Source organism: Arachis ipaensis, chromosome B9 (assembly GCF_059453495.1).
Source record: "Arachis ipaensis isolate K30076 ecotype BB chromosome B9, ASM5945349v1, whole genome shotgun sequence".
NCBI classification, from domain to species: Eukaryota; Viridiplantae; Streptophyta; class Magnoliopsida; order Fabales; family Fabaceae; genus Arachis; species Arachis ipaensis.
In genome coordinates, this window is record NC_142444.1 from 143,120,393 (window position 1) to 143,137,378 (window position 16,986).

At 37.3% G+C, this 16,986-nt stretch overlaps 1 non-coding gene across 1 annotated transcript; it reads left to right on the top strand.

The window, feature by feature from the left end:
- The first annotated feature begins 2,439 nt into the window (after positions 1–2,439).
- Positions 2,440–2,547, top strand: LOC148546632 (small nucleolar RNA R71). Its single transcript, XR_015901220.1, has one exon. It is a non-coding gene; the product is annotated as a small nucleolar RNA R71 (small nucleolar RNA).
- Positions 2,548–16,986: the final 14,439 nt, after the last annotated feature.

A 16,986-nucleotide genomic window follows, 5' to 3' on the forward strand; every position in this document is an offset into this window, starting at 1 on the left:
ATTTACTCTTGCAATTTTATGAATTCTTCCATGTTACAGATTACTCTTTTGATTTAATATTACTTGAGGTATTTCAGTTTAATATTGCTTTCTTTTATTTACATTATTGTTATTCCCATCTGAAGACATTTTTATTCTAGTAAATTTACTTTTTCCCCTTTTGGTCTTGGTTAAGAAAGCAGTAACTCAGGAGTTATCTTAGCTCAACATAATTGATAACTGTTATCTTTGATAATTGAACTGAACTTCAATAATCCCAATCTTTTCTTAGGAAATAAATGGGATTCGAAGATCAAACTAATTAGTCCCTTGACTTTCCTTTGCTTTAGTAAAGGTTAACTAAGTGGAATTAAGATTCAACTTTCATTATTATTGATAAGGATAACTAAGTCTGGACTTCTAATTTCTCATACCTTGCCAAAAGTTTATCTTACAGTTATTTATTTATTTTATTTGTCATTTAAATATATCTGTGCTCATTGCCCAAGCTCCAAAACCCCCCAATTTACAAAACTCATAACCAATAATAAGAATATACCTCCCTGCAATTCCTTGAGAAGACGACCCGAGGTTTAAATACTCGGTTATCAATTTAAAAGGGGTTTGTTACTTGTGACAACCAAAACATTTGTATGAAAGGACTTTTGAAGGTTTAGAAACTATACTTGCAACGAGGATTTATCCGCAAATTTCTAGACCACGCAAAAGTTCTCTCATCAGTTGCCTCCCAACAAGCGCTTCTTTAATGTCAATAGCTTGACAGTGAGCTCTCATGGAGCCTCACAGATAATCAGAGCAAGGTTGGAACCTCCCAACACCAAACTTAGAGTTTGGTTGTGGCCTCCCAACATCAAACTTAGAGTTTGACTGTGGGGGCTTTGGTTGACTCTGCAGTGAGAGAAGCTTTTCATGCTTCCTCTCCATGGTTACAGAAGGAGATCCTTGAGTTTTAAACACAAGGTAGTCCTCATTCAGTTGAAGGACCAACTATCCTCTATCCACATCAATCACAGCTCTTACTGTGGCTAGGAAGGGTCTTCCAAAGATGATGGATTCATCCTCATCCTTCCCAGTGTCTAGGATTATGAAATCAGCAGGGATGTAAAGACCTTCAACCTTTACTAACACGTCCTCTACAAGTCCATAAGCCTGTTTTCTTGAGTTGTCTGCCATCTCTAATGAGATTCTGGCAGCTTGCACCTCAAAGATTCCCAGTTTCTCCATTACGGAGAGGGGCATGAGGTTTATCCCTGACCCAAGGTCACATAGAGCCTTCTCAAAGGTCATGGTGCCTATGGTACAAGGTATTAAGAACTTTCCAGGATCCTATTTCTTCTGAGGCAATCTCAGTTGATCCAGATCACTCAGTTCATTGGTGAGCAAGGGAGGTTCATCTTCCCAAGTCTCATTACCAAATAATTTGGCATTCAGCTTCATGATTGCACCAAGGTACTTGGCAACTTGCTCTTCAGTAACATCCTCATTCTCTTCAGAAGAAGAATATTCATCAGAGCTCATGAATGGCATAAGGAGGTTTAATGGAATCTCTATGGTCTTCAGATGAGCCTCAGAGTCCTTTGGTTCCTCAGAGGAAAACTCCTTATTGATCTCTGGACGTCCCAGGAGGTCTTCCTCACTGGGGTTCACGTCCTCTCCCTCCCTTGTAGGTTCGGCCATGATGATCAATTCAATGGCCTTGCACTCTCCTTTTGGGTTTTCCTCTGTATTGCTTGAGAGAGTACTAGGAGGGGTTTCAGTGATCCTTTTACTCAGCTGGCCCACTTGTGCTTCCAAATTTCTAATGGAGGACCTTGTTTCATTCATGAAACTTAGAGTGGCCTTAGATAGATCAGAGACTATGTTTGCCAAGCTAGATGGGGTCTGCTCAGAACTCTCTGTCTTTTGCTGAGTGGATGATGGAAAAAGCTTGCTATTGCTAAACCTGTTTCTTCCACCATTATTAAAGCCTTGTTGAGGCTTTTGTTGATCCTTCCATGAGAGATTTGGGTGATTTTTCCATGAGGGATTATAGGTGTTTCCATAGGGTTCACCCATGTAATTCACCTCTGCTATTACAGGGTTCTCAGGATCATAAGCTTCTTCCTCAGAAGATGCCTCTTGAGTACTGTTGGATGCCGCTTGCATTCCATTCAGACTCTGAGAAATCATATTGACTTGCTGAGTCAATATTTTATTCTGAGCCAATATGGCATTCAGAGTATCAATTTCAAGAACTCCCTTCTTCTGAGGCGTCCCATTACTTATAGGAATCCTCTCAGAAGTGTATATGAACTGGTTATTAGCAACCATGTCAATGAGTTCTTGAGCTTCTGCATGCGTTTTCTTTAGGTGAATGGATCCACCTGCAGAATGGTCCAGTGACATTTTTGATAGTTCAGACAGACCATCATAGAATATATCCAAGATGGTCCATTCTGAAAGCATGTCAGAAGGACACCTTTTGGTCAGTTGCTTATATCTCTCCCAAGCTTCATAGAAGGATTCACCTTCCTTTTGTCTGAAGGTTTGAACATCCACTCTAAGCTTGCTAAGCTTTTGAGGAGGAAAGAACTTGGCTAAGAAAGTCGTGACCAGCTTATCCCAAGAGTTCAGGCTATCCTTAGGTTGAGAGTCCAACCATATTCTAGCTCTGTCTCTTACAGCAAACAGGAAAAGCATAAGCCTGTAGACCTCGGGATCAACCCCATTGGTCTTAACAGTATCACAGATCTGCAAGAATTCAGTCAAGAACTGAAAAGGATCTTTAGATGGAAGTCCATGAAACTTGCAGTTCTGTTGCATCAGAGAAACTAATTGAGGTTTAAGCTCAAAATTGTTTACTCCAATGGCAGGGATTGAGATGCTTCTTCCATGTAAATTGGAATTTGGTGTAGTAAAGTCACCAAGCATCTTCCTTGCATTGTTATTATTTTCGGCCATGTTGTCTTCTTTTTCGAAAATTTCTGTCAGATTTTCTCCAGAGAATTGTGCTTTAGCTTCCCTTAGCTTCCTCTTCAGAGTCCTTTCAGGTTCAGGATCAGCTTCAACAAGAATATTCTTATCCTTGTTCCTGCTCATATGAAAAAGAAGAAGAAAGCAGAAAAGAAAATATGGAATCCTCTATGTCACAGTATAGAGATTCCTTTATGTGAGTAGAAGAAAGTAAGAATAGAAGAAGGAAAAGATGAGAATCCAAATACAGGGGTGAGGATAGAAGTGTTAATGGATGAATAAATAAATAGAAGGAGATTAGAGATGAGAGAAGAATTCGAAAATTTAACAAAATAAAATAAAAATATTTTAAATTTAAATTTAAAATTCGAAAATTAAAATTGAAATTAAATTAAATTAAAATTAAAACAATTAGTTAATTAAAACGAAATTTTGAAAAAGAGGGAAGGGATTTTCGAAAATTAAAGGTAGAGAGTTAGTTGGGCAGTTTTAAAAAAGATATGATTGAAACAAAAAGATATGATTGATTAAAAGAGATTTGAAATTTGTTTTTTGAAAAAGATATTATTGAAACAAAAAGATAAGATTGATTGAAAAAGATTTGAAAATCAATTTTAAAATGATAAGAGGTTAGGGGAGAAGTTAGAAAGAATTTTGAAATTGATTTTGAAAAAGATATGATTGAAATTGAAAAAGATATGATAAGGAATTGAAAAGATTTAATTTTGAAAACTAAAGTTGATTACTTGACTAACAAAAAACTAAAAAGATATGATTCTAGAGTTTAAAGATTGAACCTTTCTTACTAGGCAAGTAACAAACTTAATATTTTTTTTGAATCAATCACATTAATTGTTAGTAAAGATTTGAAATTATGAAACAAAATAAGAAAAAGATTTTTGAAAATCAATTTGAAATTTTCAAAAATTATGAAAGAAAAATGAAAAAGATTTGATTTTTGAAAAAGATTTGAAAAAGATAAGATTTTTAAATTGAAAATTTGATTTGACTCATAAGAAACAACTAGATTTTAAAAATTTTTGAAAAAGTCAACTTAAATTTTCAAATTTTATGAGTGAAAAAGGGAAAGATATTTTTTTGATTTTTGAATTTTTAATGATGAAAGAGAAAAACATCAAAAAGACTCAATGCATGAAAATTTTGGATCAAAACGTGTGATGCATGCAAGAACACTATGAATGTCAAGATGAACACAGGAACACTTTGAATGTCAAGATGAACACCAAGAACTTATTTTTGAAAAATTTTCAAGAAAAGAAAACATGCAAGACACCAAACTTAAAAATTTTTATTCTTTAGGCATTAATGTTTCAAGAATGCATATGAAAAACAAGAAAAGACACACAACAAGAAAATATGAAGATCAAACAAGAAGACTGGCCAAGAACAACTTGAAGATTATGAAGAATGCAATGCATGAAATTTTTGAAAATAATTTTTTTTAGAAAATTAAAAATATGCAATTGACACCAAACTTAAAACTTGACTCTAGACTCAAACAAGAAACACAAAAAATATTTTTGATTTTATAATTTTTTTTGGATTTTTTTCGAAAATAAAAGAGTAAAAACAAAAAGGTTAAAATTAAAATAAAGTTACCTAATCTGAGCAACAAGATGAACCGTCAGTTGTCCAAACTCGAACAATCCCCGGCAACGGCGCCAAAAACTTGGTGTGCGAAATTATGATCATTCCTTCCCCGGCAACGGCGCCAAAAACTTAATACGCACGTTCATGTTCTTAATTCTGTTTCACAACTTCGTACAACTAACCAGCAAGTGCACTGGGTCGTCCAAGTAATTAACCTTACGTGAGTAAGGGTCGATCCCACGGAGATTGTCGGCTTGAAGCAAGCTATGGTCACCTTGTAAATCTCAGTCAGGAGGATTCAACTGATTTTATGAATTGATAAGTAAAAGATAAATAAAATATAAAATAGGATAGTGGTACTTATGTAATTCATTAGTGAGAATTTCAGATAAGCGTATAGAGATGCTTTCGTCTCTCTGAACCTCTGCTTTCCTGCTGTCTTCATCCAATCCTTCCTACTCCTTTCCATGGCAAGCTGTATGTTAGGCATCACCGTTGTCAATGGCCACCTGTCCTCTCAGTGAAAATGGTCCAATGCGCTGTCATTGCATGGCTAATCATCTGTCAGTTCTCGATCATACTGGAATAGGATCCATTGATCCTTTTGCGTCTGTCACTACGCCCATCACTCGCGAGTTTGAAGCTCGTCACAGTCATTCAATCCCTGAATCCTACTCGGAATACCACAGACAAGGTTTAAACTTTTTGGATTCTCAAGAATGGCCGTCCATGGGTTCTAACTTATACCACGAAGACACTAATAACTCGGACTCGGTCCCCTGTATTAGATATCCAAGAGATATCCATTCAATCTAAGGTAGAACGGAAGTGGTTGTCAGGCACGCGTTCATAAGTTGAGAATGATGATGACTATCACGATCATCACATCCATCATATTGAAGTGCGAATGAATATCTTAGAAGCGGAATAAGTTGAATTGAATAGAAAAACAGTAGTACTTTGCATTAATCTTTGAGGAACAGCAAAGCTCCACACCTTAATCTATGGTGTGTAGAAACTCTACTGTTGAAAATACACAAGTGATAAATGTTCAGGCATGGCCGAATGGCCAGCCCTCACAAAAGTCTAAGATAGCATAAAACTAATCAAAGATGATCCAAAGATATAAACATAATAGTAAAAAGTCCTATTTATACTAAACTAGTTACTAGGGTTTGCAGAATTGAGTAAATGATGCAGAAATCCACTTCTGGGGCCCACTTGGTGTGTGCTTGGGCTGAGCATTGAGCTTTACACGTGTAGAGGTCTTTCTTGGAGTTGAACGCCAGTTTGTAACCTGTTTCTGGCGTTTAACTCCACTTTGCAACCTGTTTCTGGCGTTTGACTCCAGAATGCAGCATGGAACTGGCTTTCAAAGCCAGTTTACGTCATCTATCCTTAATCAAAGTATGGACTATTATATATTGTTGGAAATCCCTAGATGTCTTCTTTCCAACGCAATTAAGAGAGCGCTATTTGGAGTTCTATAGCTCCAGAAAATCTACTTTGAGTGTAAGGAGGTTAGAATCCAACAGCATCTGCAGTCCTTCTTCAACCTCTGAATCTGATTTTTGCTCAAGTCCCTCAATTTCAGCCAGAAATTACCTGCAATCACAGAAAAACACACAAACTCATAGTAAAGTCTAAAAATGTGAATTTTATTTAAAAACTAATAAAAATATACTAAAAACTAACTAAGTCACACTGAAAACTATGTAAAAACAATGCCAAAAAGCGTATAAATTATCCGCTCATCAGGAACCATGAGAGAGAAAATGTGATTGACAAGGTTGCCAAACTCGCGAATCTAGGTAAACTCGTGGAGCTGACCTAGACTCGACTCGTAGACTCGTACGAGTTTACCTGTTATACATTTTTTATAAAAAAAAAATATATATATATCATGTATAATATATATATTTACTCAGATATAGACATTCAAACCTAACAGTTTCAACATCAAAACACATAATAAATTAACATAATACTACAATTACAAGTTACAACAAGTACTTTGGATCACACATTTAAATTCTTCATAAGTATCTATCTAGTTCAACATAAATCACACAATTACACAATCAAAGGTTCATAAGACACAACTAAAACACAAAAGAAAACAACAAAGCAACAATTAAATTTCTAATAAACTCTAAAACTCAAATCTTCCAATATCTTCATCTTCCATGGCATCAACATCATCATCTTCACCATCTTCATCAGAAATATCATTTCTTTCAGGCTCAGGTTCAACACGGCCAACAAAATCATCATCATCATTCACATGTTCATCTTCTTCCTCTATTAAAATATCATCTAGGAATACTAGAAAGCAAAGACCCTGTTCCTGAACCAACATTTTCAGACATTTTGTATTTTTATCCCTAAAAATCAACAACCCAAATAACAAATTCAGATTCAGATTATCCACTAAGTAAATTCATAACTAACATTGGTTTCAACTACACTTACAACCATAATGTTCAAAGGATGAAAAATTTTTAGCATCAGAAGACTTAATCATCACTCCAATACTCACCTTATCACACAACAGATACATTTTCATTTAAACAAGCGCTGATTAAGAGAATAAGGAGGATAGCACATTGCAAATTACAATTAAAAACTTAGCCAAATTCTGAGATTGTTGATATGTGAATTACACTAACTAAACTAACACAGTAACACTAACAATTCAGACTTCAGAGTTTTAGTAAACTAAACATAACTACATAAGTACATAACAGAAGCAGAAAACAAAAGAAAAAATATATAATGATAGCATTTGAATATATATGATGTTTTCTCTTCTGAATCTAATCATAAGCACTATCCACACATTTTAACCATGAAGGCTAAAGCATGAAGCATGAAGCAAAGAAGCAGGCAAGCAGCATCAGTTTACTAACTTATTGACGCAACAACAGTTTAATTTCTTTTTTTCAACATATCAAACGCAGATCAGGGCCTTAATAAAATTGCAGAATTGAATAATTGATACCAAAATTGTTAGCATTTGAATTAGTTTAACAAAATTACCTTGGAGATCGGCAGAATTGAAGCAAACGCAGTGAAGCAGAACACGGAGGGAGGAGTGCGACTTCCGACAAGGACAGAACAGGGGCGGTGGTGGTGGGCTCTGCGAGACTGCGACTCTGCGTGGCCTCTGCGTGGTGGTCCTTCACTGCGTGGTCGTGACCTAGTGGGCTCTGCGACTCTGCATGGGGTGAGCGGTGGGGGATGAGGGATGAGGCGAGGGGAGGCGAAAAGGCGACGGATGAGGGATCCGTCTGGCCTCTGCATGGCGGCGAAGACAACGGCGCCAGTAGATGGTGGCGATTAGAAGAAGAGAGTGAGGAGGGAGGCCGGCCGTGAGGGCTTGGTGGTGTCACTGGAGTGTGAGGCCATGAGGGACTGATGATGGTTTCAAATTAGGGTTACGAAAATGGAGGTTAGATGTAGGTTTTTTTTCTGGGCCAAAACGACGCCGTTTTGGCAAAAATGGGCAATGAATTTAAACTCGCTGACTCGTTATCAAACTCGCGAGTTTGAGCGATTTTATCCGAGTCTAGCCGAGTCAACCCGAGTCTACCCAGAAACGAGTTTGTGTCTGAGTCAACTCGATTCCACTACCTAAACTCGTATACTTGTATGAGTTTACGAGTTAACTCGCGAGTTTGACAACCATGGTGATTGACATGATTGATTGCATCTAGCTACACACTACTCAGCAAAGAGAGTGGGAAGATTAATTCACTTTTACACTCTTTCTTTGTTTCATTAATTAATAGCTTTTCTTTTCTCTCTCTCATTTCTTTCTTCTCTATTCGGTCATTACACATCAAACCATGGAAGAAAAAGCTTTTCACCGAAGGGAAGGAGATGCACGTCGAAAGACAATCACAATGATGGTAAGAAAAAGCAAACTAAAAATATGTAGTGGCTGAGATTCTCACCAAGAATGATAAGATTTGGTGAGGTAATCTCGAGCTCTTCATACCCAAAAAGAAAGAAAAAGATCTCGGCCAGCAAGGAGAAGATCCTTGGAGAGGATGGCTTGTCTCTGATTCTGCTCAACCACCACAGGAGGTAGCTACAGTGGCTACGTGATGGAAGAGGCAGAGATTGGAGCAGATGAAGCTATCATCATCATGAAATATCAAGGGCCAAAAGTTCATCTTGGAGAGCAAGGAAAGGATGAAGGGCTCGGATTGATGAAGAGTGGTGACCAAGGAAGGACTAGAGGTAATTGCATGTTGGGTTTTGCATGAGTTATCTCTTCTCTCTCTCTGGCCGAACCGGTTCTGACTTGAAGAAGAAGAAGAAGATTGGCTTGGTTTGTTTGGTTTCAACCTTGAAGGCTTCTCCCTATAAGTAAGGGTGAACAGTCAGGGTTTGATTCAAGGAGAAAGAGTGAGAGTGCAAAGCATAGGATTCTCAGAGCTACCTAAGCTAACAGAATTTTTTCTCCTTCAATGTTCTCATTTTGTAATTTTTTTGTTTAATTTTGTCATGTCTTGAGTCTCATGGAAAAAGGCAAACAGTGAGGTTTGTATGAAAAAGCCATAGAGCGGAAAAAGGCAGAGAGTGCAAAATTAAAAGAAAAAGCCATAGATGTCCTTAGAGTTCCTTTGTACATCTGTGTTGTGTTTCATGATTCTGTGGGAATCCCCTTGTAAGTTGGGTTAGCACTTTACAGTTGAAAGCTTGGCTGCGACCAAGTCAAGTTCAGTTTGGGTTTAGATTCTGGACTTGTCCCGGATAGGAAGGGTAGTTCCTAGGGAGAATTGGTGTTTATAATCAAGGATGATTATAGTAAAATTCCATCATTATTGTGATGGAGACTGGATGTAGGCTGCCTTGCACTTGCAGCTGAACCAGGATATATCTTGGTGTAATGCTCTCTTTCTTCTACTCCATTTCTGTTTCTGCTGCCCAGGAGATAAAACTGAAAATATCTCGTGATGACTGACGAGACAAAAAAAAAGTCTCGTGGCTGGAGACGAGACAAAAGAAAAGGTCTCGTGGCCAGTTACGAGATAAAAAGACAAAAAGTTTCCAGAAGTGGTTTCAAAGGCCAGCAAGTATTATAAAGCAAAAAAGGGGCTAAGATTAACCCCCCTTCTCTTAGCCACTGATAACCATTAATTGGTATCAGAGCTTGGTCTCAAAGAGATCAAGCTTTGCAGCTTGGAGTAAAGATCCGAATGGCAGAAAACAGTGGCTCAAATCTGGTGTCCTACAATCTAACCAAAGGACAATCAAGCAACCGACCTCCTCTTTTCAATGGGAAAAATTACACCTATTGGAAGGAGAGGATGAAGATCTTTGTGCAAGCAGTGGACTACAGACTTTGGAAGATAATCCTGGAAGGTCCCCAATATCCAACCGTAACGAGTGCCGAAGGAGTTGTCACTCCTAAACCAGAAGCAAGCTGGACCGAAGAAGATAGAAAGAAGGTTGAACCCAACGCCAAGGCTATCAATCTGCTAAATTATGCTATCAGCTTTGAGGAATACCGACGGGTATCACGTTGTGCAACAGCAAAGGAAATCTGGGACAAACTCCTAGTTACTCATGAAGGAACAACCATTGTGAAGAAGACCAGGATAAATATGTTAAATAGAGAATATGAAATGTTTGCAATGAAGAAAGGAGAATCCATTGATGAGCTGTTTGAGCGCTTCAACACCATTATTGTTGGCTTGGATGCTATGGGAATCAAGTATCCTGAATCTGTGCTAGTGAGAAGAGTGTTGAGATGTCTCACAAAAGAGTGGGAAACAAAAGCTTTAATTATCTCTGAGAGTAGTGGTCTTGACTCTATGACTTATGATGATTTGAGAGAAAATTTACTTACTTTTGAAAACACCTATTTGAAAAAAGATTCAAAAAAGAAAGGAATAGCTTTTTCATCTGTCACTAACCCTCTGGATGATGAATCCAGTGATAACTCATCTGAAAATGAATTTGTGTTGTTTGCAAAAAAATTCAGGAAAATGGTAAAGCTCAAGGAGAGAGGCAAAGGAGGCAGCTCAAGAAAACAGAAGAGAGATTTCAGCAAGGTGACTTGCTACAACTGTAAAAAAATGGGGCACTTCAAATTTGACTGCCCTAAGTTGAAGAAGGAAGAAAAACCGAAGAAAGGGAAGAAGAAGGGACTGATGGCATCATGGAAAGATCTTGAAAATGACTCTGAAGACAATGAAGAATCTGAAACAAAGTCTCAACCATGCCTTATGGCTGACCATGTTGAGCAGCTGTGCCTAGCATCCAAACGGAAGGAGAATATGTGGTATATGGACAACGGATGCTCTAGGCATATGACCGGAAAGACAACCTTCTTCATAAAGCTTGATGAATATGATGGAGGACTTGTCACTTTTGGTGATGATGCAAAAGGAAAAATAGTGGCTGTTGGGAAAGTTGGTAAAAGCTTTTCATCTTGTATAAATGATGTTCTTCTTGTAAATAGTTTGAAACATAATTTACTTAGTGTTAGCCAATTGTGTGATTTTGGTTTTGAAGTTATTTTTAGGAAGTTTGTGTGTTTGGTTGTTTGTGAGAAAACTGGAGATATTTTATTTGAAGCTAAAAGGTGCAATAATGTGTATGGATTAACTCTTGAGGACTTGAAAGAACAAAATGTAATATGTTTTACTTCTCTTGAATCTGAAAAATGGCTATGGCATAGAAAGTTGGGTCATGCTAGCATGTATGAAATTTCTAAGCTAGTTAAGAAAAATTTGGTTAGAGGAATTCCAAATATCAAATTTGATAAGGATCTTACTTGTGATGCTTGCCAATTGGGCAAACAAGTAAAATCCTCTTTTAAACCAAAAGATGAAATCTCAACCAAAAGGCCATTAGAGATGTTACACATTAATCTTTTTGGTCCAACAAGAACTCAAAGTTTAGGAGGTAAACACTATGGTCTTGTGGTGGTAGATGATTACTCTAGATTTGGTTGGGTACTTTTTCTTGCTCATAAAAATGATGCTTTTCATGCCTTTTCAATTCTTTGCAAGAAAATTCAAAATGAAAAAGATTTAAAAATTGCTCATTTGAGAAGTGATCACAGAAGAGAATTTAAAAACCAAGATTTTAAAAAATTCTGTGATGACTTTGGGATTTCTCATAACTTTTCATGTCCTAGAACCCCTCAACAAAATGGGGTGGTTGAGAGAAGGAATAGAAGCCTTCAAGAGATGACTAGGGCCATGCTTTGTGAGAATGAGACTCCTAAATTTTTATGGGCTAAAGCTGTAAATACAGCTTGTTACATTTTAAATAGGACAATTATTAGAAAAGGGTTGAAGAAAACCCCCTTATGAGCTATGGAAAGGAACCCCTCCAAATCTTAAGTATTTTCATGTTTTTGGATGAAAATGTTTTGTACTTAACAATAAAGAAAATCTTGGAAAATTTGATCCAAAATCCTATGAAGGAATGTTTGTTGGATACTCCACCACAAGCAAGGCTTATAGGGTTTATCTCAAAGAACATAGAACCATAGAGAAATCCATACATGTTACTTTTTGTGATTCTAATTTAATTCCCAGTACTGTGATAGATAATGATTCAGATTGTGAAGAGGCTGGAATAAGTAAAGAAAATCCCAAATCTGCTCAAAATGAAGAATCTGCCAGTCCAGTTTTGTCTCGTCAGATTAAAGGGGATATTTCCATTTTGTCTCCTGAGCAGACACGAGAAACTGAAACAGTGAGACCACCAGAAACTCATCAAAGCTCAACACCACTTCAGAAGCCTAGAGAATGGAAGTCTATGAGGGGTTATCCTCATGACTTTATAATTGGTGATCCCTCTCAAGGTGTAACAACAAGATCCTCAACCAAAAGGCAATCCGAACCAAGCAATTTTTCCCTCTTGTCACATATGGAGCCCAATAATGTCAAACAAGCTCTTGAGGATCCATCATGGGTCAAAGCAATGCAAGAAGAGCTTGCTCAATTCGACAAGAATGAGGTTTGGACACTAGTACCTCATCCGGATGGTAAGAAAGTTACGGGTACTAAGTGGGTGTTTAAAAATAAACTTGGTGAGGATGGACAAGTTGTTCGTAACAAGGCTAGATTAGTGGCCCAAGGTTACGATCAAGAAGAGGGTATAGATTTTGATGAGTCTTTTGCTCCGGTAGCTAGAATGGAAGCAATTAGATTGCTTCTTGCCTATGCTGCCCATAAGGGTTTCAAAATGTTTCAAATGGATGTTAAATGTGCTTTCCTTAATGGATTTATTGATAGAGAAGTGTATGTGGCACAACCCCCCGATTTCGAACATAAAAATTTCCCAAATCATGTTTTTAAACTATCTAAGGCTCTTTATGGTCTTAGACAAGCTCCAAGAGCTTGGTATGAAATGCTTAGTGCCTTCTTGTTGGAAAATCAATTTCAAAGGGGTACCACCGACACTACTTTATTCATTAAAGCATCTAATGATGATATTCTCCTTGTTCAAGTTTATGTGGATGACATTGTTTTTGGTTCGGCCAATGAGTCCTTGTGTGAAGAGTTTGGAAAACTCATGACTAGTGAGTTTGAGATGAGTTTAATGGGAGAGCTAACTTTCTTTCTTGGCCTCCAAATTAAACAAACTCTTAGTGGTACTTTTATTCACCAAGAAAAGTATGCAAAAGAACTTATCAAAAAGTTTGGCCTAGAAAGTTCCAAACCAATGGGTACACCAATGCATCCTAACACAAAACTTGAAAAGGATGATGATGGCAAAGATGTGGATGAAACAAGGTATAGAGGAATGATAGGGTCACTCATGTACCTTACTTCTTCTAGACCGGACATTGTTCAAAGTATGGGTGTATGTTCAAGATTTTAATCTCACCCAAAAGAATCCCATCTTTCGGTCGTTAAGCGCATCATTAGATACATTAAGGAAACTAGTGATTATGGCTTGTGGTATTCTAAATCTGATGACTTTTGTGCAGTAGGGTTTTGTGATGCAGATTATGCGGGAGATAGAGTGGATAGACGGAGCACATCCGGCATGTGTTGCTTCCTTGGAAGTTCACTCAACATGTGGTCAAGCAAAAAATAAGCCACAATGGCTCTATCCACGGCTGAAGCTGAATATATTTCCGCATCTGCATGTTGTTCTCAATTAATTTGGTTAAAAACACAGTTGGAAGATTACAAGTTAAAGATCAATAGTATACCCTTATTTTGTGATAATATGAGTGCTATTAACATCTCAAAAAATCCTGTTTTGCACTCAAGAACCAAGCACATTGAGATAAAATATCATTTCATTAGAGAACATGTGCAAAAGGGTACTATTGATATTCAATTTGTAAAATCTGAAGACCAACTTGCTGATATTTTTACAAAACCCCTCTGTGAAGACAGATTCTGCACCTTGAGAAAAAGTTTGGGAATGCTTGATTTAAGTTCTATTGATAACTTGTGAAATATTGATTCTGCTCAGTTTTGTCTCGTAGGAATGGACGAGATAAAAATAAAAGTGTTGGAAGGGCTGTGATCAAAGGGGAGACAGTGCCAAAAATTAATTCTCATGGGCCCCACCAAATTCTCTTGAACCCATTCTGACTGTTTTGTTAGTTTCTCTCTCTGAAAATCAAAATATCTTTTTGTTGTCTCATCAAATCTTATTGGAAGTGGTTATTGTCAAATCAAATCCTTCTCTTCACCTAATCCCTTGATTCTAGGAAACCACCTTTCAATTTATTTCAAATAAAAAGGAGAAACTCCTTAGGTATTAACCGCCACTTAATCGACATTTAATTCCCCTCAATTTTCTATCCACTCCACATTTATTGCTTCTCTAACCTCCCTCCTCCCTCATTCTATTCAGTTTCTACTCAACCCCTTCATATCCCACTTCTCCATTTTCACTACCATGAAAAAGAAAACTGCTCCTAGGAAAAGCGAACTCATTCTCTTCTCTCAAAAACCGTCCACTCCACAATCTCATACCCACATCTATATTCACTCTACATCATCATCTTCTCCCTCACCTCCCTCAAAGCAAACAGACACCATGCGTAGGAAGGTCATAGCTACAAAAACTTCTTCAAGGAAGAAGAAAGAGAGAGTTCCCGTGGAGAAAGAGGAAGAGTCTCACACATCACCTATTCCGTCTCCACCACCATCTCCACAGAAGAAAGCCACACCCAGGAAGAGTGGCCAGAAATCAAAAGGATTTGCTCTGCACAACACCAAGGAACCTGCAAACCTGGAATCTTTGGACTTCAAGAACAAATTCAGCAAGATATACTCTCACTATGACCCTGCCCGATTCAATTCCTGCGCTTCATATGAATTCCATAAAGAAGTCCTAGAAAAGCGTCATCTCTGTGCAACCTACCTTGTCAACCTGGACTCTCTCACCAACAAGGGGATAAATGTATCTCCTCTTTTTGAACTGCTTCAATGGACTCCTCTGCTTCACATCCAGAAGCCAGTTTACCCAGGTCTAGTTCGAGAGTTCTACGCCAACATGAGATTTATAGATGGTACCATACATTCATATGTGAAGAGAGTTCACATCACTCTTGATACTGCCACCATTGGGACGGCCTTGGGCTACAAGGAGGAAGGGCCGCGAGCATACATGGCCAAAAAGTGGGACTCACAGGTCGGCGTTCCCTACAAGGTTGTTCTCCAACACATCTGTGAGAATCTCTCTGGCTTGGATGGCACTACTCCTACCCACAAAGCTCTCGGACCAACCAACTCCTTGCTTCACAGGATTATCACACATATTCTGACTCCTCAAAGTGGCTCCCACAATAGAGTAACACTTTCTGATTCTCTAATCATCTTTGCACTTGTTACATCTACTCCAATATCTTTTGGTTATCTTATGATCCGTCATATGTGGGATTCGGTAAAGAGCACCAAAAAGGCAAATCTGCCCTATGGTATGTTCTTAACCAGCATCTTTGAATACTTTAAAGTTGACCTTTTGAATGAGACTATAGAGAACAAAGTGTCAATGATTAAGGGAGGTGGAGCGGTTAAGGGAACAAAGGGCAAGAAATCTGGGGCTTCGGAGAGCGACTATGAGAGTTGGCCCGAATCTTCCAAGGCAACCGAATCCATTAGGGAAATTCTCACTGAATTTTCAAATATGTCAGAACTCCTGATACAATTCCATAAAGCAGGACGCAAGTTAGCGTATGAAAATGAGAAAGCTTGGGGAAGATGCAAAGATAAAGTCAGTTTGATGCTAGAAAGTCTTGATGAGGATCCAGAAAATGCAAGTGAAGAAGGGGCTGAAGCATCTGATTTTCATCTCTCTGATGATTAAACTTCTATTTACTGTTTGATATTGGCACACTTAGGCTCAATTTGATACTCTGTTTTGGCTTGTTGCTGTTAGTACTATAACTCTGTGATACTCTGTGGACACTTCTGGAAATATTTTGGATATTATGTTTGCTATGTCATATTCTTTTTGCAGGTGCCCCTTGATGCCAAAAGGGGGAGGAATTGGTTCTGAAAATTGAAAATGGAAAACAGGAGATGAAATTCTTTTAAGAATTCATGATCACCCTTGTTAAAATGATACAGCTGATGCTTGATAATGCATGTTGATAATGCATTTGTTTTATCCTGTGATTGCTGCAGTTGAATGTTGTTTATCTTGGTAAAATGTTTGGTTGATTATAATTGTGATATATTTTGTTTTACCTTGATATAATGATGGCTATTTTGGGTTTATTTTTGGCAGTTCCTTTAATTTGAGACATGTACATAACTGCTATGTTTTGAGATAACCTTGCCTGTTTAACAATATTTGTTGGTTATGAATAACTTGTTCTGATGAGATGATTGGAAAATGTTTTTATAACAGATTTTTTGTGTGAAAGTTTGAGCAGAAAATCAAATTATTGATAACAAATGAGTTTTGATTATCATTCATTTCTGCTCATAAATCAAGCCATTCAACATTGTATACTGAATATGTTGAATAACATTGTTGCCTTACGCTTGATAAAAATTGTTACAGGTATGAAGCTTCCCTTGGTAAAATAAGCATACATCAAGGGGGAGCCATATGACAATTAGAAAGGGAAAAAAATTCAAATATTCAAAGGGAGTATTCTTTACTCAAATCTTAAATTTCTTTCCATTTCAATTTTTATAATGTTTGTCATCAAGGGGGAGATTGATGAGTTTGGAAAACTCTAGTTTTAATTTAAGTAATGATCAAACATTATAAATGTGATTAATTTCAAGATTATTATTTTGATCTTAATTTTCATATGTTGATTGAATAATTTTACAATGCAGGTTTATATTGGACCAGTTTTTTAGTTTTAATATTAAATTGATGAGACCATGGCTGAAATAATTTTTGTTTCTTGGGCCGAATATAAAAGGAAAACCAAAGCCCAGTATGAAATCAAAATTTAGCCTTATAGGA